General features: G+C 39.4%; 1 long non-coding RNA gene across 2 annotated transcripts in view; it reads right to left on the bottom strand.

Moving 5' to 3' along the window:
- The window catches only part of LOC147578617 (uncharacterized), a 182,115-nt gene that overhangs the window by 20,764 nt on the left and 136,070 nt on the right, over window positions 1-25,281 (bottom strand). The gene's annotated exons all lie outside the window — the stretch shown is intronic.

The following is a 25,281-nucleotide window of genomic DNA, read 5'->3' on the forward strand; positions in this document are numbered from 1 at the left end:
GTGAATTTTTAGTATAGCTTCCTAGAAGTGGGACCACTGGTTCAAAGAGTTAGTACTTTCCTGTACATCCACAGAATCATCACAGAATATCTTGTCAAGTTTTTTGGATCATTGTCAGTATGATAGGTAAGAAATGGCTTTGCAGTATACTTGTTGAGCATCTTTCCTTAGGTTTTTTACAGTTCCGTTTTGTGTTTTATTTAAGATGGATAAAAGTATAGGGGTGCCTGGGTGGCTCAGTTGGTTGGGTGTCTGACTTCGGCTCAGGTCATGATCTCACGTTTTGTGAGTTTGAGCCCCACATAAGGCTCTGTGCTGACAGCCTGAAGCCTGCTTTGGATTCTGTGTCTCCCTGTCTCTCTGCTCCTCCCCTGTTCATGCTCTCTCTATCTCTCTCTCAAAAAAAAAAAAAAGATGGATAGAAGTATTATCTATACTTTTCTATAGGGCTAATGGCATTTTCCTTTAGTTTTTAGATATTAGATATCAACAACTTTTTGTGATATAGATTGCTAATATTTTTTTAATTTGTCTTTTCCCCTCAAAATATCAAGTCTCATTCTTCTACCTAACTTCTTTTAATTTTTTAGTTGGACTTACTTTCTTTTGCCACCTACCAGTAATCATCAAGGCAACACTTCCATTAACTTTTAGTTCCCCTACTTAAACAGAGGCTCTTGAAAATTACTGTTTTATTATAAAATAATGTATACCTAGAGTAAAAAATACAGAGAGACATTCTTCTGCAATTCTGTTATCCAAACATAAATATTAATACTTTAAAGTATGTGTTCCTATTTTCAAAATATAGTTTTACAATGGTAGATACATGTCATTATATATTTGTCAAGACCCATAGAATGTACCATAATGTACCGTAGAATGTACCAAGAGTAAACCATAATGTACATTATGGACTTTGGCTGATAATGATGTATCAGTGTAGGCTCATAGATTATAACAAATATACCACTGTGGTTCAAGATGTTGAGTGGAGGAGGCTTTGTGTATGTGAGGGCAGGGGGTATATGTGAACACTGTACTGTCAGCTCAGTTTTGCTGTGAAAATTGCTCTAAAAAATAGCATATTAAATTTCAAAAATATACGTATGTTGTTTTATGTAATATTCATATACTGTTATGGGCAATCTGCCATTTTCATTTAATAATGCTTTGTGTTGTATAGGATTCTATTTTATTGTTTTTTCCACTTAGTTTTTATCTTTTACATTGCAATTGAACGTCCTTATAACCAAGTCCATGATATTTCCTAGTAAAAGTTCATAGAAATGAAATAATTGCTCAAAAGAAATGCACATTTTAAATGCTTGTGATATTTATCATCATCTCTCATAAGGGCATAATAGATATTTGTTAACTGAATGAATGAAAACTGGTAGCTTTTTGTGAGGAGGGAGGAAGTGAAGAGTCAGGACAGCTGGCTTTCACTTATGAGGGCACCTGGTACTGAAGAGACAGTGGAAGAGTGAAATTGCAAACATTTTTCAAACCACACCCTACCATCCCATCTCCCAAAGACACCTGGCTTTTCTCCAAGAGGGAGAATCTCAAATGTTAGGCAGCTGTGGAAATGCTTGTGTTATACCCTTCCCCCACTGAGCCTCACTGCCTTATGGGACTTGTGATTCTGTGACAGAGAATATAATGAAGAAGCAAGGCAAGTATATTTGACTTTCTGAGGCAGGAGATTCAACTAGAGAATTTCAGATTTTCAAAATGAGGGTCAAATTAGAAGGGGCTTGGTTATCTCTGAGCCTGCATGGGGCAGAAGGAGCTGAGGTTTCAGGCAGAGCTATGTCTGGGCTCACTTCTTGGTTCTGCTACTAACTGTCTTTGTGGACGTGGCCACTGGACTCTTTCTGGGTCTCAGTGATGTCAACTGTTCCAATCAGCTTGTGAGGACAGAGGGAGTATAGAAGTACCCCTTATCCACGGTTTCACTCTCTGCGGTTTCAGTTACCTTCAGTCAACTGTGGTCTGCAAATATTAAATGGAAAACTCCAGAAATAAACAATTCATATGTTTTAAATTTCATGCCATTTTAAGTAGCATGATGAAATCTCATACCATCCCACCAGGGATGTGAGTCGTACCTTTGTCCCACGTATCCACACCATACACACTACCTGCTCATTAGTCGCTTAGTGGTCATCTTGGTTATCAGACCACCCACCTAGGTATTGCAGTACTTGTGTTCAAATACCCCTTATTTTACTTAATAATAACCCCAAAGCACAAGAGTAGTAATGTTGGCAATTCATGGCCAAGGAGAAGCCATGAAGAGCTTTCTTTGAGTGAAAAGATGGCAGTTCTCAACTTTAGGAAGAAAAAGCAATCGTATGCTTAGGTAGCTAAGATCTACAGTAAGAATGAATTGTGTGTGCTAGTTTTATTGTTGTTGATCTCTTATTATGCCTAGTTTATAAATTAAACTTTATCATAGGTATGTACATATAGGAAAAAACATACTACGTATAGGGTTTGGTGTTATCAGAGGTTTCAAGCATCCACTGGGGGTCCAGGAACATATCCCCCACAGATAGGTATGTGTGTCCAGGGCTTAGCACATCTGTTGCATAGTGAACGTTCACTAAATATGTGATCCCTCCTCCTTTCTGTAACCAGAGTGCCTGATGATATGGACGAGCTGAGGTGTGATGTTCTTTTTCATGGTATACCCCATTTGCAGTTCCCTACATATAAAAACCCTGGTTAGGAGCAACCTGTCCACAGAATGACAGTATCAGCCATCCTCTTTCATCTCTGCCACCAAACCCTCGGTACTACTTTTGTGGGACTCTCTTCCCTGGCCTAATCCAAGCTCTCCCATTCGGGGCACCAAAGATGTGCTGCCCCTTCATGGATATCAGCTGCCATCACTGCTCTCTGCACCTCCTACCTGCCAGTATCGCCAGACTCCCACACCCCCTCTGCCCAGTAGAGTACCAGCCCCACACCCTCTAAAAACTGAACCCAAATCCCTGTTGCTTTGTCCCTGGATCAGCTGGGCATTCAGCTGGTATTCCCAGTTTGAGCTCCAAGAGTGTTCTTGAGATCATGTGTCTACAAGTAGTGGGGAAGTTGATCCCACTGGCCCCTGCCTTATTTTGTGACACGCAAGTTGACACAATAAGAAGCCGCTTTAACCATGAAATACCTGGTTCCTAGTTCCTGTTCTGCCACAGTCTAGCTGGGGCCCTTGAGCCTAGTCATTTCACCTCCCTATGCCCCAGTTTCTGTAGATGTAAAAAAGAAGAGGTCAGATTAAGTAATAATTCCTCTAGTTGGGCATTCATCATTTCTCTATGCTATTCTTTTATATGATGGGGAGAAAATAGTGGCATATGTGTGATCACAGTCTCAACTCTTGGGCTTCTAGTGTTGTAGAAACACAAGTGCATCAAATCCCTTAGCCCTTGGGATGACCCAGCAAAGCCTCAATTACTTGTCAATGACAGACCCGAGGTTTCTTTCACATAACACGATGTGGTGATGGGAATAACAAGCAACTCAGCTTTCACACATTGCCCAGGATCGTCTCATTTCATCCTCATGACAAGCCTGTGAGGCTGGTTTTGTTCCATGTAATACATAAGGAGAATGAGGCCTAGTGGGATTACATACCCCATAAGGTTACCTACTTAGTAAATGTGGTCTGACTTCAGAGCCCATGCTTTCTGCCTTGGTGTGTGCTACTCAGTGATTTCCAAGCTCTCTTTCATCTTTATGATCCTAAACAGACTTTTTGGGCACTAGCCTGGGAACCCTTTCTGGTGGTGTTTTGATGGGTGTGCACGTTTAGATGGCCTAACAATTGACTTTCACATGAAAGGTTTAAAAAAAAATACAATCCAACTAAAATATAACCTGTGGGTATGGGTGTAAAAAACCAACAAATCAAGCTTTGTTATGTTTAGCTACACTCACAGCTACCATTTCTGCTCTCCCGCCTGCTTACTTTCTCAGCTCTCAACCATATCATCTCCATCACTCAGCCACTCTTGACTCCTATAGCCATGGGGAAACACCCTCCCTGCATCCCCACCCACTCTGCACACACTGTCAGGCATCACAACTGAGCTGTTCTTCTTTAAAATTGCCTCCAAGGGGTGCCTGGGTGGCTCAGTTGGTGAAGCATCAGGCTCTAGATTTTGGCTCACGTCATGATCTCACAGTGGTGAGATCGAGTCCCAAGTGGGGCTCCGTGCTGAGCGCGGAGCCTGATTAAGATTCTCTTTCTCCTTCTCCCCTCCCCCGCTCTCACTCTTACTTTCTCTCTCTCTCTCTCAAAAAAAATTACCTCCAAAACCTGTCCTGTCTTCCAAGGCTTCACTGCTGCCCCTCACACCTCCCCCATGGCAGCAGCTTTCCAGGTCCTGTGCTGTCCTTCCAGCTGGCCAGGGAGTGTGATTAGGGCATATCAAATGGACAGCAAGAACCAGGTCAAGAGTAAGGGATAGGTTTCCTGAGACCTGAAGCCCTAGCAACCTCCAAGACTGTGCAGAGAGAGGTCAGTGCAAAAGTGATGCCAAATCCAGGGTGTCAGCAATGCAAGCAACTATCTCACCTTGAACAAAGACAAGGGGAACTTTCCAGAACTGCCTCAGAACAGAGGAAATGATGTTCTGACCATCCTGGAGAGAAGAAACGTGTTGGGAGGATTTGAGTAGCTCTCTGCCTCTGACATTGGTGCAAGCCAACCCCATCTCAGGAAAGATGCCCTTCTGGGCCCTTCTGGGCATGCTCATCCAACATAGATTTGGGGCAAGGAAAAAGGGCTGGGAACAATCAGAAAGGGGGATCTGAGGACTTTGCTATCCTTCAAATCTAGAATCCCAGAAGCCTTACTCTCTTTCAGTTTCTGCCTTGAGCCCTGCAAGATTGCTTATTGCATGTCTTTTAATCCCTGTCCCCTTCCGAGAATGACTTTGAGAGCCTCTCTCTATTCCTTGCTGTCAAACATAAGGAGCCCTTCACCTCCCAGCACTCGAACCAGTATTACAGCTCTTTGGGGCTGTGGGGTTTGTGGAGAATGGATTCCCAAACAGCTGCAGGGCAACTACAGCCTCTTAGCAGACTGCCTAGCACATAGAAAATTTGTTGAACTAAATTACTGAAACAAGGCAGGCAGAAGGATTGCATTTAAAACACCCTGGAGCATATGTTCCCATGAGGTACTGGGACTGCAGGCTTCACGGAAACAGCAGCAGCCAACATCTCAACCTGGCAATCAGAAAAGAAGATGTTGAGGGGACCCAGAGGTCACAAAACAGAGATACATAGAAGTCCTATAGACTGAGGACTTGTGAGTCAGAATTAAGCCTTCTCAGACACGCCCCCAAATCCTAGCGATTCAGAACTGACAAATTCAAGGCTCCCACGTGACCATTCCCCACCCACCGCTTGACCCAAACGTTAATTGTGCACAAGTCTCTGTCACGGAGCCTGTAAACGGCCTCAGGATCCTTCTCAACACAGTACTTCAGGAAGCCATTAAAATCAAAAGGTCGGGGGCGCCTGGGTGGCGCAGTCGGTTAAGCGTCCGACTTCAGCCAGGTCACGATCTCACGGTCCGTGAGTTCGAGCCCCGCGTCGGGCTCTGGGCTGATGGCTCGGAGCCTGGAGCCTGTTTCCGATTCTGTGTCTCCCTCTCTCTCTGCCCCTCCCCCGTTCATGCTCTGTCTCTCTCTGTCCCAAAAATAAATAAACGTTGAAAAAAAAATTAAAAAAAAAAATAAAATCAAATCAAAAGGTCGGCAGTTGGGATAAAACTTATCTGCCACCCTTATGTATCATGTCTCTCTCTTCAAAGGGGAGGAAACTGAGCTAATGACGTTTACTGAATTCTCCATTCCCCTTGATTATTTAGTAAAAGAATTCAAAGTAGCACATAGAACTTTTTACTCCTTTCCCAGTGCTCTTCCTAGTAACTATCTCTGAACCTGGAAATGCCCATTTGCAATAATATTGTCTTGGAAACTTAAGAGATTTCCCAACACTTATGACTCACATGGTGTCTTATGAACGGCTATCTAGCCTTCACCTCAAAATAGTGGAAATGTAAGTCAGTGGTGACCATGGCAGGTTAGATGTGAACTTGGGCATAATTCTTTTTGTCTCCATTTCCCATGTTTTGCCTCTCTCATCATTTCTCTAGGGGAGTCTAGCAGCTGAACTCAAATGACCATATAAATGGCAAATGCCTATAAGAGATAAATGCTGAAGCAAAACAGTCATGTTTAGGGGCATTTTAGGATCGATTTCTGTTTTCTTAAGCTTTTTTGCTTTGTAGCAAGAGCATCTTTTGAGCGTATTTTGCTCTCTTTGATTGTTCACCTTCTCATAAGGGAAAAAAATCTTCATAAATCTTTTGTCTGTTTTGAATTCTATAGATTAAATTTTTACCATGCTAATATACTATAATGCTGAAAGAAGATAATTATGCGGTAAAATTAAGACATTCTGCAATTATATCTTGTAATATCATTAATTTCCAGATGCACACAAATTATATCTACCTCAAGAAGAATGGTAATTTCCTTTGTTTCGCTCACAAAAGCAGGTAATAGCAATCTTTCTCCTGCAATTATTTTAGACAAATTTTCCAATTTGTTATCTTAGACCTCTCAGAGCAGTAATGATACATTATCTCAAGTTTCCAGTTTTACTTTTATCATTGTATCACTAATGATCTTTTAGATTGAAAATGTTGTTTTCTTTTTGAAAAAGCATTGACACTTATTGTCATATCTTTCCAGCCTCTTCATAATCTTAGGAGAGAAATCATTAATGGTAATGAATGAACGGGCTTATTGAAAAAATTATGCCATAGATAACATGTCCCCATCTATGCTAACACGAGATCTATTTCATGCAAGACATATAGAGAAAAAATTAATGGCACAGAACAAAAGAGCTTAAAGAAGCATCCCATGAGTAGCTTATAAAGTTATTCCAATCTTTATTAGAATTTTGTACTCCCACCAAATCAACAAATATTATTAAGCACTAATTCTATGCAAAACACTGTACCAGGGAGTAAAAATGTCAATGGGCCCTCTAAGAGTGCATAGACTGGCTGGGGAGACGAGAACGAAAGAAATCAGTATGGAAGAATGAGTAGCAATAGAAAGCAAGAGGTCCAGTAGTAATACAAGACTATTACCAGGTGAATCTTAGAGAAAGGAATTCTGTGGGCTCAGAGGAAAGAAAGCACATGGGGTTTGGGGTTCCTAGAGCAGGAAAGAGATACATGGAACTAAATATACGAGAAAAGACCCCATGGCCAAAGTAGAATTTGATCAAGTAAGCCTTCTCCATGAACTCATCTTTCATTGTCATCATCTTTCCACACCTCACCAAGACTCGCCTCATCTGGCCTTGCTTTATTTCTCATTTCTGTTTTCTCTTTGCAATATCACTAACTCTCATGGATTCAATAACGTTATGTCTTAAATCTCAGTCTCCAGCAAATCTGTGTCTCTCCACTTGGACTTTGAATCCCTCTACGCTTCCTGCTTGCACTGATACCTTTCTTTCCACTCCAGTATGAACAAATCTTGTCTATCGAGCCAGTCCAGTTAAGTGCAACCTCCAGGAAGCTTTCTCTTGACCCTCTCAGTTGGAAATTATATGTCCCTTCAAGTCCTACAGCACTTTTTTTTTTTTTTACCTCTACCATGAACTACCCTTATTGTTTGCTAAAAAACTGAACTATGGTTATTTGCCATCATGATTTCCTCTTTAAGCATATGTGTATCTATGTTTCCACCACCAAAAGAAGTAGACCCAGAAGCCTAATTTGTACTATATGATCTTACCCTCCTGGCCATAACTGATTCTGCCATAGGTGGATACCTGTCTCTGGTTGGGCAAAGTCAATTTTCTTTCCCAGCAGTTGCAACCTAGAGAAGCAAATGAGTTTCTACTGGTTCTTGAATTTAAAATACATTTGGAATCAAACAACACTTTCAATAGCATGTAAAGACAATGCACAGAATGGAAGAAGACAGTTGCATAAGGGTCTATTATGCATAATATATAAAGAACTCTTACCACTCAACAACAGAAAGACAAACAATTCAATTGAAAACTGGCCAAAGGATTTGAATAGACTTTTTTCAAAGATATACCAATGGCCAACCAGTATGTGAAAAGATGCTTAACATAATTAGTCATGAGGAAAATGTAAATCAAAATCATAATGACATAGTACTCACACACACTAGGTTGGCCATAATAAAAAAAAAAAAAGGAAAAAAACAAGTGCTTGCAAGGATGTGGAGAAATTGGAGCCCCCACACATTGCTGGTGACAACGTAAAATGGTGCAGCTGCTGTGGAAAAAATGTTGGTAGTTTCTCAAAAAGCCAAACATAGAATTATAATATGAACCAGCAACCCCAGTCCTATGTACATCTTCAAAAGAATTGACAATGGGTGTTCACACAAAAACTTGTACATGACTGTTCATAACAACATAATTAATAATAACCGAAAAGTGGAAAAAACCCAAGTGTCTATCAGTGGATGGATAAACAAAATGTGGTATATCCATACAATGAAATGTAATTCAGCCATAAAAAAGAATCAAATATTGACACATGCTACGACATGGATGAATGCTGACAACATAATGCTAAGTGAAAGAAGTCAGACACAAGAGACATTGCATGATTCCACTTATATAAAATACGCAGAAGAGATAAATCCAGAGAGACAGAAAGGAGATTGCGGTTGCAGGAGACTTGGAGATGAGGGGAATAGGGAGTGACTACTTAAGAGGTATGGGGTTTCTATTTGGGAGAATAACAGAGTTTTAGATCTTAACAATGATGATGGTTGCATAACATTGTGAATGTAATTAATGCCTCCAAAGTGTATGCTTTAACATGATTTAAATGATAAATTTCACGGTGTGTGTATTCCTAAAGTTATTCCAATCTTTACTCAAATGTATTCATACCAAATCAACAAATGCTATTCCATGCATATTCCATGTGTATTTTACCATAACAATAACAAAAGACATTTAGAACGGTTGGTTGACTTTGTCCATTATATTCATGGAGAATCAGAAAAATCCAACCCACAAAGAGTGAATGATGAAGCAACTGAGCAGAGAGAAATGTGAAGCCTGAGAACAGGAAAGAGAAGTTGCTCCTGTCCTTCCAGAGCTGGCCTCAGCCTTCAAGAGGCTCACATGGATTTGCAGCCTTGGACGTCTACAAGCATCTGAAATTCCCTCTTCACAATTCAGTAATTTGAGGGGGTTAGTGCCACAAAGAGCTAGTAGGACACACACCCTCCCTCCTCCCCAGCTCCTTAAGGGCATGGTCTGTAGGATAACTCATCTCCACTGTTTTGCCCACGGGGCTCACATAGCCTAATACCCATTGTTTAACTGGCACACAGTATATGTGCATTAAAAAGAAAGAAGGAAAAATAGATTCAAAACCAACACAGGCCAAAAAAAAGTAAAAAAGCCCCAAAACTTTTGACCTAAGTAAAAACAGACCTAATGGAAGAATTTCCTCCCATTTCTCATAATAATTTAAATCAGGTTGCTTAGTAACCATCTTCCTTAAAATGGTACATTTATAAAAAATAGTGTTTTTATAAGAAGCTGTGGATTTCCAAGCCAGATTTTATAACCTCATGCAGGCCCATATGTCTTTTTTCCAGGCCAAATTCCAACTGGCTTGCAGAGGGATATGCATGCTGAAAAGCAATGCTGAGAATGTGGAGGGTCAGGTCGATAGGGGAGGAAGAATTTCAGTGTAACAGTAATATCAAAGGGTGCCTTGAAATGAAAAAAGATCTTGATTTTTATGCTGTATATTTATTTTCTTGGAAAGAAAATCATTGGATAGTATTGGCCAGGAGTGTCATGCCCATGACTTTCTGGTGTTCCTATCAAGTCACATGAAGACATGTCTAAAGATGGCAGAAAGGAACTCTTAATCATTTGGATTTTATATGAAAACTCCCAAGCCCTGAACAAAAACATGACCTAGGAGATACAACCATCTTGTTATTTTTTTCATGTAATGCAATTTTGGTATTCATTCTCAATTGTGTATCATAATAAGAATTACCATTTAACATTATATTATTGCTACATTTGTATAGTTCTTACCAGTTTTCATTGATCATCTCCTAAAACAGGATATCTTGAATCAAAGAATGAAATAGGATGATGGTATTTGTTTAAAAAAAAAAAAAACTTATCCTAACCAATTTTTAGGTATCCTCAGGGCAAAAAAGTGTATCTCATTGCATCCTTTCTGGGTTATGGCTCCTTTCTGTGCTTGATTCGGAACAGAGGCAGACACTGGAAGAGAAAACACTCAATCTGAAAACATCCTAAATCAAGGAACTCAAAAAGTCAAGTAGGCAGTCCTCAATTGGAGTAATTAGCAGAATAGCCCATCTAATGTCGAAGTGCCAGCAGGTACCAGAACCACATCTTGATTATTACACTGTTTAAATGCACTCATAGCATAATAGTGTACTACAACTAAAGAGCCCCTGGCATTTTCTAGGTCTGCTTCCCCCAAAGATTCCTGTTCAGTCATTTTCCCTGGGGTTAAGATGGCTGGACAGTATCTCTTTGGGAACAATATGAATTTCAATAAAATCATAAAAGGACACATTTGAGGAGCTCAGCTGTGCTTGCGTTTATTAGTTAAATAATTTAGAAAAACTTCTTTCTGCTTGACATCTCCTTAAATTGTATGACAGGATGAATTTGTCATAGAAACTGACAGGTAGCATTCTAAGTTGTCTGTCCCTGGTCCCAGCATCCAGCTGAGGTGATGTGTGTGTGTATGTGTGTGTGTGTGTGTGTGTGTGTGTGTAGTGAACAATGGGGTTACCTACAAGATACAGTTATACCAGGAAGACTCAGCTCAGGGGCCACTTTAGCCAGAGGAGCTCACGATGGCCCCTCCCCAGTGCCACTGTACCTTGCTCTGGCCACCAGCAGTGGCAGCGGTGGACTCTAGAGATGGATAGGTAACTGATGGCCCAGTGACCCAGGAGCCACTTCTAGTAGTTATTGCAGCCTGGCCCAGAGCTCCCAGCCCAACTCTACAGACAAATCATTTCAGAACAACCGCTACCTGTTCAGCATGGAATCAGGTACTGTCGGGGGTTCAGAACCTTGTAATTAATGGCTCCTACTCATACTGCTTACCAGTAGTAGTCACACCCAGATATAAAAAGTTAGGCCTAACTCGCTGAATTCCTTTGTATGTACACTACGTTATTCCAGATGAAACACACTTTTTTCTCCCTCACTTGATAACAAACCACTTCTGAGATGAAAGGCACATACTTAGAATCCAGGAATGGCAATCCCAGCTCTATCTAGCTGTGTGGCCATGTGCATGTTGACTTCTCTGCGTCTGTACTTCCCTATTTGCAAAATGACACATGTATGCCACATGATCTCTAAGTTCCCTTCCAGCTCAAAATTCAGTATGAATGGAGTTTAAGTCACTAATATTTTAGTGGGATCGTAGAATGATAAAGAGGTACATTTTGTTTTTTAGGGTTTGAGTTCCTCAATTCATTAATTTATAGTACATTTTCAATTCGGTTGAAACTCAACTTCAGTTCCACTAAGAATTTAAACACTTGAATTTTTTATGTGTTATTCAATTTGTGATATTCAACAAGTATTTATTCAGTGTCCACTGTGAGCTAGGTCATTGTGTGAGCTATGAGTTAGAGATAAATGAGGAGTGAGGCATGGCCCCTGCCCTCAGAAAGCTCACAGCCTAATATAGGAGAATTAAGCCAGCATTGTGTTGTGTGCCAATTAGTAGGTGCTTTGGGGGTGCAGAGGAAGGGCTTAAAGAGTCGGGCAGGCACACGATATCCAAGAGAACACCTGAGGGAGACAACCATGAGCAGGACATGAGAGAGACAGAGATGCGGAGTAGTTTGTGCAAAGGCCCAAGGGTGAAAGAGAGCATGACAGCTTGGGAACTGTAAGTAGGGGCTGGAGCCTAGGGACTGAGGACTGGAGATAAATAAGGCCGAGGAGGTTTGGAATTATCACTATTTAATAAAGCAAATTACAAATCAGAAAAAGACAATCAGAACCTCGATGATGTACTATTATACTCTCAACACATGGGCAACAATTTTAAAGGTGGACAATACCAGGTGTTGTAAAGTAGAGCAATTGAATCTCCTACATGTTGTATGTGGTGAGAATACACACTGGTACAACCACTTTGTAAACCAGTTTTGAGATCATCTATTACCAGCAATTCTAATCCACTCATCACAACATTGTTTGTAATACCCAGAAACAAAAGCAACCCAACTGTCCTTTAATGAGTGGAATAGATATGTTAGTTGTGGTAGGGTCATGTAATGGAATACTATACAAGAACAAAGTAAACTATTTATAAAGATGTGCAATAATATGATTGCAGGGGGCACCTGAGTGGCTCAGTTGGTTGAGTGTCCTACTTCGGCTCAGGTCATGATCTTATGGTTCGTGAGTTCAAGCCTAACATCAGGCTGGTGGCTGGCAATGCAGAGCCTGCTTTGGATCTTCTGTCCTCCTTTCTCTCTGCCCCTCTCCCACTCGGGGGTCTCTCTCTCTCTCTCTCTCAAAAATAAATAAACATTAAATGATAGTAGTAAAAATATGATTTCAAATCACAAACTTAAGGCTGAAGGGGGAAAAAGACACAAAAATGTATATAGTATTATTCTGTTTATATAAAGTTGAAAAACAGGGGAAACTAAACTTTCCTCTTTAGGAACTCATAATATAAAGCTATTTTCTATTTTATATAAATCTAGTTTTAAAAGGAAAAATTAGGGGTGCCTGGGTAGCTCAGTCAGTTAAGCATCCAACTCTTGATTTTGGCTCAGGTCATGATCTCACAGTTTCGTGAGTTTGAGTCCCACATCAGGCTCTGCACTGATACTGTGGAGCCTGCTTGGGATTCTCTCTCTCTCTCTCTCTCTCTTGCTCGCTCTGTCCCTCACCTGCTCGCGTGCTCTCTGTCTCTCTCAAGAATAAATAAACATAAAAAAATAATAAAAAAAAGAAAAGAAATTATCATAGGTCAAGGTAATATTACCTCTGGGAGAAAGGGGTCTGTGATTTGGGAAGGGCTGACATGGAGTATTTTCTATAAAATTGTGTGTTAAACTGGATGTATATGTTATGTACTCTTCTCGTTGCCTATTACATTGCACAATGAAAATCTTAAACAAAAAGGAAACACTAGAATCAAACATGACCCCCCCCCAAAAAAAAAATAGAGGCAGAGCAGGAGGGAAAGGAAAAAAGGAAAGAAGGTTAACATATACACTTAGTAGCCCTGATTATATTTGGGGCATGACAAGAGGGTCTTGGTGCAAAGATATTCGGGAGGAGTGTTTGTCTCCATCTTAAGAACAACCCATTGTCTCCTCCCTCAGCCTGAGTGTGAAGTGGGAGACCACAGCCAAGGACAGAGCAGGAAGAATGACAAATAGAGTCAATCCCTTTCCTACTACATGTGCTTTGTGGGTTTCTTTCACTTCTCCTGGAAAATCTGTTGCTGATCTCCTGTGTCCCTTCACCCTGCCTTGTAAGTGTAGACAGGGGAGACTGTCGCCGGGAGAACGTTCTCAGGCCTTTTTCTATTCAGTTCTCTGGCGTCTGAGGCCAACCAACCATGGGGCTCCAGGCCACTTACTCACATTTTCCCACTTTCTCTGCTGTATTGTTGAAAGCCCTTTCATATTTTTCTCATTTGATGCTTCAAACAGTCTCCAGATGTGGGTAGAGCAGGTATTGTTATATTCATGGAAGAACAGCCTCTAAGCAAAATCCAAGGTCACACAGCTTAGACTAGGATTTGGGCCCCCCATTCTGAATCCACTTCAGTGTGCTATCTTACTGGCTCCACATGTCACCAGAATGTAGGGTCCAAGTCCCACACCCCAAGGTCAAGTGGCTCTGCCCATTTGTGGGAACTGCTAAAAGCCCAGAGATGCTATGGGGGGAAATTGCATTAACCCACATATTAAAGCACTAAATGACAAAAACTCTAATCCCCCCCAAACTTTTGAGTTCAGTCTAAATATGTCAGTAGAGCTTGCTTTCTCTGATGTGAACTTCACACGCTTTCTTCGTTTCACAAAGCACTAAGGAAACAAAGGATTCTAAGGCTTGCCAAAGGTTTTAGCCCCTTCATTGTTTTATCTCAGAGAACGAGGGAGAAAGTGAGAGATTCTCCTGTGTTTCAAAGATCTAATTTTGGTGTGAAAGAGTAAATGGCTCAAAGCCAACACCTTTGAAGCATGTGGTAAAGAATGAAAAAGGAATGGACAAGTAGAAATCAATACTTCTTTGCTATTATCTATCAATGCAGGGAAACCAATCCGAAATGTGCATTTCTTTCACTATTTCAGTTGCTTGTAAATATCGTACACTAATATCAAGTTTGGGGACAAATTTTTCAGTTTTATAACATCATCTAGGAAAATTTTCAATATTTAAAATTTCTTTGTAGCTGTGCTTGACTTTTAAGAAACATACTGCACTAAAATTGTAACTGGCGAAATAGATGTGTTGGTAGATGCTCATTTGTGTTTCAAAATGATTCTTTGCTTTACAAAAAGATTCATTGATCACATACAATCTTTCTCATAGCTCTCACATTGCATTTTGAAATTGGATTCAGTGTCATCCTAAAAAAAATGTTATTACAGTCTCTTAGGAGCCATCTATTACATAAAGTGAGAACCATTTATATATTCATTTGATTACAAATTCAACAAAGTCCTTTTTAAAAATACTTCAGAAATTACTCCATCACTTTCTTCTCCTTGAAGTCTAAAACCAGCTTGTGCTGTCACCAAAGAAAAAGAAATAAGAATGTGGTGAACCCAATAGTCAAGCAAATGTCTTAAGTCTTTTCAAGAGATAAAAATCAAACTAGAATTCTTAATTGCAATAAAAATCAGAACAGTGGCTATAATAATTGATTAAAATGATCATTTTTCTAATTTATAATAACTTCATCCATTTAAGTTCATAATTTATTCAAAATATCAGGCAGAATTAGGGGTAGCCCTCTTATAACTCTTACAGTCAATTTGAACAAAGATAGCAACATTACTGAATTTTTCAATTTGAGCAAATATTCCACCAAATTTTCCATATGAGCTACTTTGCTGGCCTCTTTAAAAAAATTTTTTTAACATTTATTTATTATTTAGAGACAGAGAGACACAGAGTGTGAGCAGGGGAGGGGTAGAGAGAGGGGGAGACACAGAATCTGAAGTAGGCTCCAGGCTCTGAGCTGTCAGCACAGAGCCTGATGTGGGGCTCAAACTCACGAACTGTGAGCTGAAGTCGGTTGCCTAACCAACTGAGCCACCCAGGTGCCCCTAATCTGGCCTCTTTAAAACCATCCTTCAGACACCAGTACCAAATCCATGGGCACCTTCTTCTGAACACCTCGTTTAGAAAACATGGAGCAGAAGGGACAGAAATGAAGAGCTTTGCCAATAGATTTCGCCACTGAGTGATGAATCGCCTTCTCTCTCTAAATTTTAGTTTCTCTGTCCATAAAATGGAGAAAATAACCAGGCTCCCAAAGTTGTAAGGATTAAATACAATAATAAGCAGAAAGCTTTCAGCACACCACCTGGCACAAAGTGAATGACAGCTGTTGTTCTTTGAGCTGGGGGTTAGGGAACATGGGTTCTACCGGTAGCTTTGTTGCAGCTAGCTACATGGCCTTGGTAAGGTTGACCCCCACCTTTTGCAGGCCTTAATTTCCTCATTGTGGCATGGAGCTGTTTTGGGATCACTAACTCAAATGCCTTCAGAGATCAGGCAATGAATATACATGCAGTAGACCAGGTGTAAGACAATTGAACGGGTTGGAAACTGTCTGAACTTTGGAGTTCTTCCCAGCCTAGTGGCATTTAAATTCTGAATTTGTTAAATACACCAACTTGCAACATCTGGGGGTCACTCTGTAATACCCTTTTCAGCTCTTGCGTTCTTTTCGTCTTCTTTTCCATGTTCTTCCTCTTCCCAAAATCTACTCCAGGTGGATTTACATAGTGAATCAACTGGTGGGTCAACCCAAGAGGTTGGTGATTTTTGAAAGTAACCCTGGTGTCTGCATTCCCTCCACAACTGTTCTCCTATTTTCTACCTCCAAAAACTCATTCATAACCTTCCCCACACATACTCCGTTTCCTGAAACTATGACTTCGAGGGTATAGTTCACATGAGCTATGTACACATACAACTCTCTGCTAAACCACCTCTCTGTGTGCTTGAAGAGGAAGACATGTTTTATACATTTTGTTTGGGCTCCACACTCCATGGACATTTAAGCCATCATAATGAAAAAGAGTGCCACACACGTTTCCATTTAAAGGTATCCCATTTCAGGCTCCTAGATTTTTCTTGGTTCCCTAAGCAGACAGCATAATCATATGCTTCATAAGTCTATAACAAATAAGGCATGTTCCAAAGTGCTGAATTCTTTCCCCTCTTTTTGCTTCCCATTCAAGGCTTAATTGATGCAGAACAATGACTTAAAACTATCTTTTTTTTTTTCTTCATGGGTTATCCACAGAATGAGTACAAACAATATATAGTAGCAACATTCTGGGTGCAGAATATACCAAGAACATCCTATGCCTACAGAAAGGAGTAAGACACAAAGATGAAAGGAGCTACCTACTTCTTTGAGGCTTTGTTCCTTGAGAAAAATCCTTTTCCTATCCCTTTCATTACCTCAGAGATGGAAGCAAATGCTTTAAGAGGGGTCATATAATACTTTGAAAGGCCTTTTGCCACAGTGTGGTTATTAAACCCTTGGGAAACAATGGGCTTCTCTAAAAGTATATGGAACAGTTGTACCCCCTGAGAGTCATCTTGGATTGGAATGAAATAAACTGGTTACTCTAGAGAGCAAAATATGATTGATTAAGGCTTAGAACCAGTGGTGTTTGGGTCTCTCACCTCTGGCTCTTTCTGACCTATTCTGTAGTACAACAGAATTCAGGTTGAGTCTTTGAAAAGCTCTCTGGCCTCTAGCTATAATGTAACATATGGTAAAATGAGCTCAACACGGAGTTATGTTTTTCTTTTCTTAATCCTCCCAGTAAGACCAAATTCCAAGAATGGGATTGAAAAAAGGAGGCGGACAGCAGAGAAATACAAGCAGGCTGTGGAAGTAAAAGCTACATTAAGGCTTTGAGACTGAAAAATCACAGAAAATGCGTATTCATGAAGAAACAGAAAACCCTGGATGGTCCCCTCCCTAGATATTTGTGTTCCTTTGCCCAGTCCTGGGAAGTTAGGGCAATCTAAGTATTTGTTTAAATACATATAAGTAAACGCGGCTTATTGGTCCAGGGGGAGAATACTAATGTGGCTCTCCTAATACTATACAGGAGAATATCTGAAACTTGAATCATCTTTTTTTTTTTTTTTTAACTTACTCCTTAAGTCATTTTCTATTCTGCAAGATATTTCTACAAGTCAAGCCAAGTCTGTAATAGGGAAAGGCCTTGAAATAATTCTTTCTCCCTTTTTCCCTGTGGTGCTGAAAGTTCCCAGTCAGCTCTACAGGCTACTTAGTTAGCAGGGTTCTCAACAGGCTCCGGCCACAACATCAAGGTTTTCCCTCTCTCACTGCATGAGAGGGAAGAGTAAACAATATACAATATATGGGGCTACCGGTAGTTTGGGTACAGAGGACAGTAGAGTGGAGGAAGCAGAAAATGAAAGATTTCGAGCCACGAAGGGGAGGAGCACCTGTCCAACCACATGGCTCCCGGTCACATGAAGCTGCATGGCTTCCTAAAGCCCCTGCATTATGCACATTTACTGAGAGCTTCAGCTTAAACATGGCTCTCCATTGCACTCAATTTAGAGTTTAGGAAGTAAAGCTAGTATCCAATATATCAAGATTGATCACTTTTTGAAGTCTACGGAAGAAAGGCACTTGAACCTACACATTTATTGTTTTTTTGACTCTGAATACACATTTATTGATGTCTGGCAATTGCAGTTAGTTATAATATTTTAATAAAGAACTCTGTTTTGACTTTTAAAAATCAATATTAAAGGAATCATGTCTTCAGGATAAATTCTCTGGGATGAGATAATTGGACCAAAAGATATGAGTGAGTGCCTTTCTGTCTCTTTGGGTTCTTTTTTGCTAAACGAGGTTTCATGAAGACGAGAGCAATGTAGCATGCCCGCGGCTGGGCGTGAGGGCACCAACTTCACCAGGACGTTGTCCGCACTGGATTTTCATTTCACTTTTAAGTAAGTATAAAAAGGCATTTCAAAGTTACTCTACTTTCACTGCATCTTAAAGTAGTTTTAAAGTAGTTTTATCTCATTAATTTATACCAATAGGAAGAAATTGGACTCCTTCATAATGGCGTAAGTCTCCTTTCAAGATCTAATTTTCTCTACTTGTGTAGTCAGTACTAAATTGGGCTATGGATTTAAAAATGAAGTATGGTATTGAGGCAATTATCCTTCTACCCTCTGCTCTATTTTAGGAAGGAAAACAAAAAAAATTTGTTGCCAGGAGCAGTGGTAACACTACTGCCATCAGGAAAACTGGCTATGAATTCTAGATATTTCACTCATCAGCTCAATGAGCATGGTCAAGTACTTAACCTCTACCCTCAGTTTCATCTGTTGCAAAATAGGCCTACTATTTGCTCAGTTATTCACAGGATTGTTTTTTTTTTTTTTTGTCTTTTTTTTTAATGTTTATTTATTTTTGAAGGAGAGAGACAGAGTGTGAGTGGGGGAGGGGCAGAGAGAGAGAGAGACGCAGAATCCAAAGCAGGCTCCAGGCTCTGAGCTGTCAGCACACAGCCCCATGCGGGGCTTGAACTCACAAACTGCGAGATCATGACCTGAGCCGAAGTCAGACGAGGCTCAACTGACCGAGGCTCAACCAACTGAGCCACCCAGGCACCCCTCACAGGATTAAGTATTGCATGGAATGATAACTGTAATGGTGCTTTGAGAAGTAACAGTTTTTTAAAACATTATAAGAAGTAACAAATGAATAACAATAAATAACAATAACCCAGAAGTTTGTCAGTAGGAAAGTTGCTATGTGAGAGAGGAAAGAAGGTCAGAATCCAAGAGGGAGAGCTTAAAAGTCCTAGCAGGAAAAAAAATTATTAACAAGATAACAATCCCATTATTTCCTAAACCTTTTGGGTTTTTCTAAAAAGACATGCAGTTTTCAACTAGATTTATATGTAGTGTCAAAGCTGCCGAAGAAGGTCAGTAAATATGAATCAAATTTAATGTTTATCAGTCAAAAAAATTTTTAAATGAACATATTTATACATGATCCATTGACAGATGAGATCCACAAATCCTCCCCCAAACAGAGGTGTATTGGGAGAGCAGTATCTGCTGAGGTGGCTTACATTATAAATGATAGGTATTAGATTTTCTGATGCTATTGCATTTTTTATTTCATTTTCCAATTGGTGCTTAAAACTAGAAAACATTGAAAAGAGAAATTAGCAGGCAAATTAAGACAAATAAAAGGAGAAATATTCCAAGTTTCTGGCTTGGACAACTCATGATTAAGATGTCACTTCTCCCCCAAAGTGATCAATGCAACTGTGATTCAAGAGATCCTATTACTTTTTTAAAGTGTTTATTTAAATTCCAGTTATGGAACATGCAGTGTAATATTAGTTTCAGGTGTACAATATAGAGATTCAACACTTCCATACATTACCCAGTGCTCATCACAACAAGTAGGCTCCTTAATCATCTATTTCACCCATCCTCCCACTTACCTCCTTTCTGGTAACCATTAGTTTGTTCTCGAGAGTTGAGTCTGTTTTTTGGTTTGCCTCTTACTCTCTCTTTTTCCCTTTGCTTTTTTGTTTTGTGTCTTAAATTCCATATATGAGTGAAATCATATGGTATTTGACTTTATCTGACTGGCTTATTTAGCTTAACGGTAATACTCTCTAGCTCCGTTCACGTCATTGCAAATGGCAAGATCTCATCCTTTTCTATGGCTGAGTAATATCCCATCATTCATCTTCTTTATCTACTCATCAATTGATGGGTACTTGGGCTGTTTCCATAATTTGGCTGTGATAGATAATGCTATGGTAAGGGTGCATGTATCTCTTTGAATTTAGTATTTTTGTATTCTTTGGGTAAATACCTAGTAGTACAATTGCTGGATCATGGGGTAGTTCTATTTTTAACTTTTTGAGGAACCTCCATACTGTTTTCCAGAATGGCTGCACCAGTTTGCATTCCCACCAACAGTGCAAGAGGGTTCCCTTTTCTCCATACCCTTGCCAACACTTGTTGTTTCTTATGTTGTTGATTTTAGCCATTCTGACAGGTGTCAGGTGATACCTCATTATAGTTTTGATTTGTATTTCCCTGATGATAAGTGATCATCTTATCATGTGTCTTTGGCAGTCTGTATGTCTTCTTTTGGAAAAATGTCTGTTCGTGTCTTCTGCCCATTTTTATTTTTATTTATTTTTAATTTTTTTAATGTTTATTTATTTTTGAGAGAGTGAGACAGAGAGACAGAGAGACAGAGCATGAGTGGGGGAGGGGCAGAGAGAGAGGGAGACACAGAATCTGAAGCAGGCTCCAGGCTTTGAGCTATCAGCACAGAGCCCGACGCAGGGCTTGAACTCACGAACCATGAGATCATGACCTGAGCTGAAGTCAGATGCTTAACTGACTGAGCCACCCAGGTTCCCCTCTTCTGCTCATTTTTAAATTGGATTATTCATTTTTGAGGTGTTGATCTTTATAAGTTCTTTATATGTTTGGATGCTAACCCTTTATCTGATGTGTCATTAGCAAATATCTTTTCCCATTCCATAGGTTGCTTTTAGTTTTGTTGATTATTTCCTTCACTGTGCAGAAGCCTTTTATTTTGATATTGACCTAGTAGTTTATTTTTTAAATTTTTCTCCCTTGTTTCAGGAGACATATCTAGAAAGAGTTTGCTATGGGAAATGTCAAAGAAGTTACTGCCTGTATTCTCCTCTAGGATGTTTATGGTTTCAGGAGAGACCTTATCTCTTTGTGTGTGTCCACGTACATGTGTGTGCAAATTGACAAGTTGATTCTAAAATGTATATGGAAATGCAAAAAGCCTAGAAAAGACAAGACGATTTGAGTAAGAAAAAGTTGGAAGACTTACACTACCAGATTTCAAGACTTATTCTAAAGCTAAATAATTAAGACATGATGATACTGGTACAAGGATAGACAAATGGACCACTGGAACAGAATGGAAAGTTCATAAATAAACCCACACATGTACAGTCATTTAATGACAAAGGCAACATTGCAATTCAGTGAAGAAAGAATGATCATTTGAACAAGTGTTTGCTGGAGGGGCACCTGGATGGCACAGCCCACTTCAGATCATCGGTCCCCTCTCTCTCTGCCCCTCCCCTGCTTGCATTAGTCCCCCCTCTCTCTCTGCCCCTCCCCTGCTTGCATTAGTCCCCCCTCTCTCTCTGCCCCTCCCCTGCTTGCATTAGTCCCCCCTCTCTCTCTGCCCCTCCCCTGCTTGCATTAGTCCCCACTCTCTCTCTGCCCCTCCCCTGCTTGCATTAGTCCCCCCTCTCTCTCTGCCCCTCCCCTGCTTGCACTCTCTCTCTCTCTCTCTCAAAAATAAATAAATATTAAAAACATTTTTTGAACAAGTGGTGCTAAAGAAACTGGATATCCATATTTTTAAAAAGTGAACTTGGACCTCTTTCTCATACCATATTGTTAAAATTAATTCAAGATAGATCATAAAGCTAAATGTGAAAACTAAAATAATCAAACTTGTAAAAAATTAATCACGTTTTTAGAAAAAACATAGAATATCTTTACGAACTTGAAATAGGTAAAGATTTCTCAAACAGGACACAAAAAAACAGAAGTGATTACATCAGAAGTGATAATTTGGACTTAGTAAAATTAATAACTACTATTCCTTATATTTATAATATAAAGATATATACAACATTTTATGTTGTACTGATGTACATGTATAATTATATACATATATAATTACATAATACATATATACAATTATATATAATTAATACAAATGAATATTTATATTACTGACAAAGACACATCCAGAATATATGAAGATCTTTCACAGATCCATAATTTCAAAAACTAAAACACCCAATTTTTCTTGTCACCCATCACAAAAGAATGTCTGAATCATGAGAAAAGATCATTATAATTTGTATGAGGGAACTACAAACCAAAACCACAATGGGAGACCACCACACATGGTCCAAAATGGCTAAAACTGGGGCACCTGGGTGGCGCAGTCGGTTAAGCGTCCGACTTCAGCCAGGTCACGATCTCGCGGTCCGTGGGTTCGAGCCCCGCGTCAGGCTCTGGGCTGATGGCTCAGAGCCTGGAGCCTGTTTCCGATTCTGTGTCTCCCTCTCTCTCTGCCCCTCCCCCGTTCATGCTCTGTCTCTCTCTGTCCCAAAAATAAATAAAAGTTGAAAAAAAAATTTAAAAAAAAAACAAAATGGCTAAAACTGAAAAGACTGACAATAACTATTTTTGAAAAGTATGTGGATCAATTGGAACTCCCACACATTCCTTGTAGGAACGTAAACTGGCAGAGCCACTTTGGAAAATATTTGGCAGTACATGTGTCCAAAGCTAAACATATGTTTACCCTATGAATCAACAATTCCACTCCTGGGTGCAAGCCCAAGGGGGAAACTGTGCAGATATGTCCACCGAGAGACATGCACAAGAATGTCAATGGGCAGCTTTACTCCTAATAGCCAAAAACTCTGAATGATCCAAATGTTCTTCAATGTGAGAATGGATAAACGAATTGTGATAAATTCATATAATGGAATACCACTCAGCAATAAAACAAAGACTACTGATCTATTCAACAACATGGATGAATCTCATAGATATTATGTTGAACAAAAAAGTAGAATCTAGACATCGTACATACTATGTGGGTCCATTTAAATAAAATTCAAAACCAGACAAAACCTGTTTATAAAAGTCAGAATAGTGGTTTACTTCTGGGGAGCTGTTGATTGGGAAGAGGCATGAGGGGACTTTCTAGGGTGGAGTACATGTCCTATATTTTGATTTGATTTGTTATTAAGGGTACATACATATGTAAAAATGCATTGACTTGTACACTTAAGATTTGTGATCATGACTCTTGTAAGTTATATTTCATCTAAGAAATAAAGAAGAAAAGGGAAATAAATGATCCTTCACTATAAAGATATTAAAAGTTAATCTCCTTTCTGAAATGGAATTCTAGACTCCTGATGTTAGAGGATGCCTTAAAGATCAGTCACCTTGTTTTATAGATGGACCTAATGACTGGAGGGTATGCTGTCTTGCCCAAGGCCAATAACAAATTAGTGACAAAGTTAGGATCAGACTCCAAGATTCCTGATAACCCTGTCCAGTGGTCCTTCTTCTCCCTCACTTCACTTTCCAAAAGCACCCCTGAGAATGATACTGGCACTTAAGTGGGCTCTTCAATCAATCCCTATGTCCTAATAAAATGTCTGCGGAACTTAAACTTAGTCCATGCATCCCCTCTGCTGGAATTCTCATTCTTAGCTTGTTTTTTTCTGCAGCATCCCTATCACCAACTTATCTCTCAAGACTTTGTTCAAGGTTTCCCATTTTTTAGAGGTCTTTCTTTATTCTTTTCCCCAGTAGAACTGATCCCCCTTTTACCTATGATAATAATATCTATTCTTTTTACCAGTACTTATTGATCATCTACTATGTACTAGGTGCTGTTGTAGATGCTTGGAATTTTGGAATCTACATTTTGGTGAGAGAGAAATAAGGTCAGGAGATGAAAAGACAGCATTAAGTAATAGTGTCAGGAGGCAGTAACAGGAAGTACTCTTTAGATCAGCTGGGCAGTAAAGGTATCTTTGAGGAAAAGACATTTGAGCAAAGATCTGAATGAAGCAGATGAAGAATCTATCTGAAAATAAGACTCTCCAATGTATCTGTTTACATGTCTGTTTTCTCCATGCAAGAATCTGATTCTGATTGAGGGCAGAAATGGTATCTTAACTCATCTTTGTGTTTTGGATCCATATAGGGACTCAAAAATGTTGGTAAAAAATAAATAATGACATAAGCAACAGAAGAAACTATAAAGTGGACTTCAAAATTTTGAACTTTTGTATTTAAAAGGAAAATTAAGAAAGTGAAAATAAAATCCACAGAACAGGAAAAAATAGTTGCAAATCACATCTCCAGTAATATATCTAGAACATATCTATATATCTAGGATATTTAAAGAATTCCTACAACTTGACAATAAAAAGACAAATAACCCAATTTAAAATGGACAAAGAATATGAATAGATATTTCCTTTAAGAAGATATATAAATAGCCAATAAGCACATGAAAAGATGCTTAAGACCATTAGTCATTAAGGAAATGTAAATCAAAATCATAATGAAACACCACTTCCCACTTGTTAGAATGGCTACAATCAAAAAGACAGACAATAACAAGTGTTGACAAGGATGTGGAGAAACTGGAATGGTCATGCATTGATGGTAGGGATGTAAAATGGTGCAGCCATTCTGGAAAATAGTTTGGTAGTCTCTCAAAAAGTTAAATACAAAGCTACAATTTGACCAAAGAATTCCACTCCAGATGTTTACTCAAGAGAATTGAAAACGTAAGTCTGCCTACAACTTATATGTGAATGTTCATGTTCACAACAGCCAAAAAGTGGTAACAACCTAAATGTCCATTAATTGATGAATGGATAAAGAAAAAGTGGCATATACATACAATCAAATATTATTCACCCATAAAAACAACTGAAGTACTGATATATGCTATAACACAGATGAGCCTGGAAAGAATTCAAATTCAAAAGGAATATTGCATGATTCCCTTTATAAGAAATGTCCCAAATATACAAATCCATAGAGATAGAAAGGAAACCAATGATTGCTAGGAATTTGGAGGTGGGGAAACAGAGATTGACCGCCTGGGGGTGTGGGTTTCTTTCTGGGGTGCTGAAAATATTCCGAAATTAGATAGCGGTGGTGGTTGCACAACTTGGTGAATAAACTAAAAACCACTGAATCGTCTACTTTCAAAGGGCAATTTTTTAGCATGCAGATTATATCTTAATTTTTTAAAAGAACAAACGAATGAATATCCAGGAGACAACTCAGGCTTTG

The sequence above is a fragment of the Puma concolor genome, chromosome C1 (genome assembly GCF_028749965.1).
Source record: "Puma concolor isolate L17-30 chromosome C1, mPumCon1.1.hap2, whole genome shotgun sequence".
Lineage (NCBI taxonomy): Eukaryota > Metazoa > Chordata > Mammalia > Carnivora > Felidae > Puma > Puma concolor.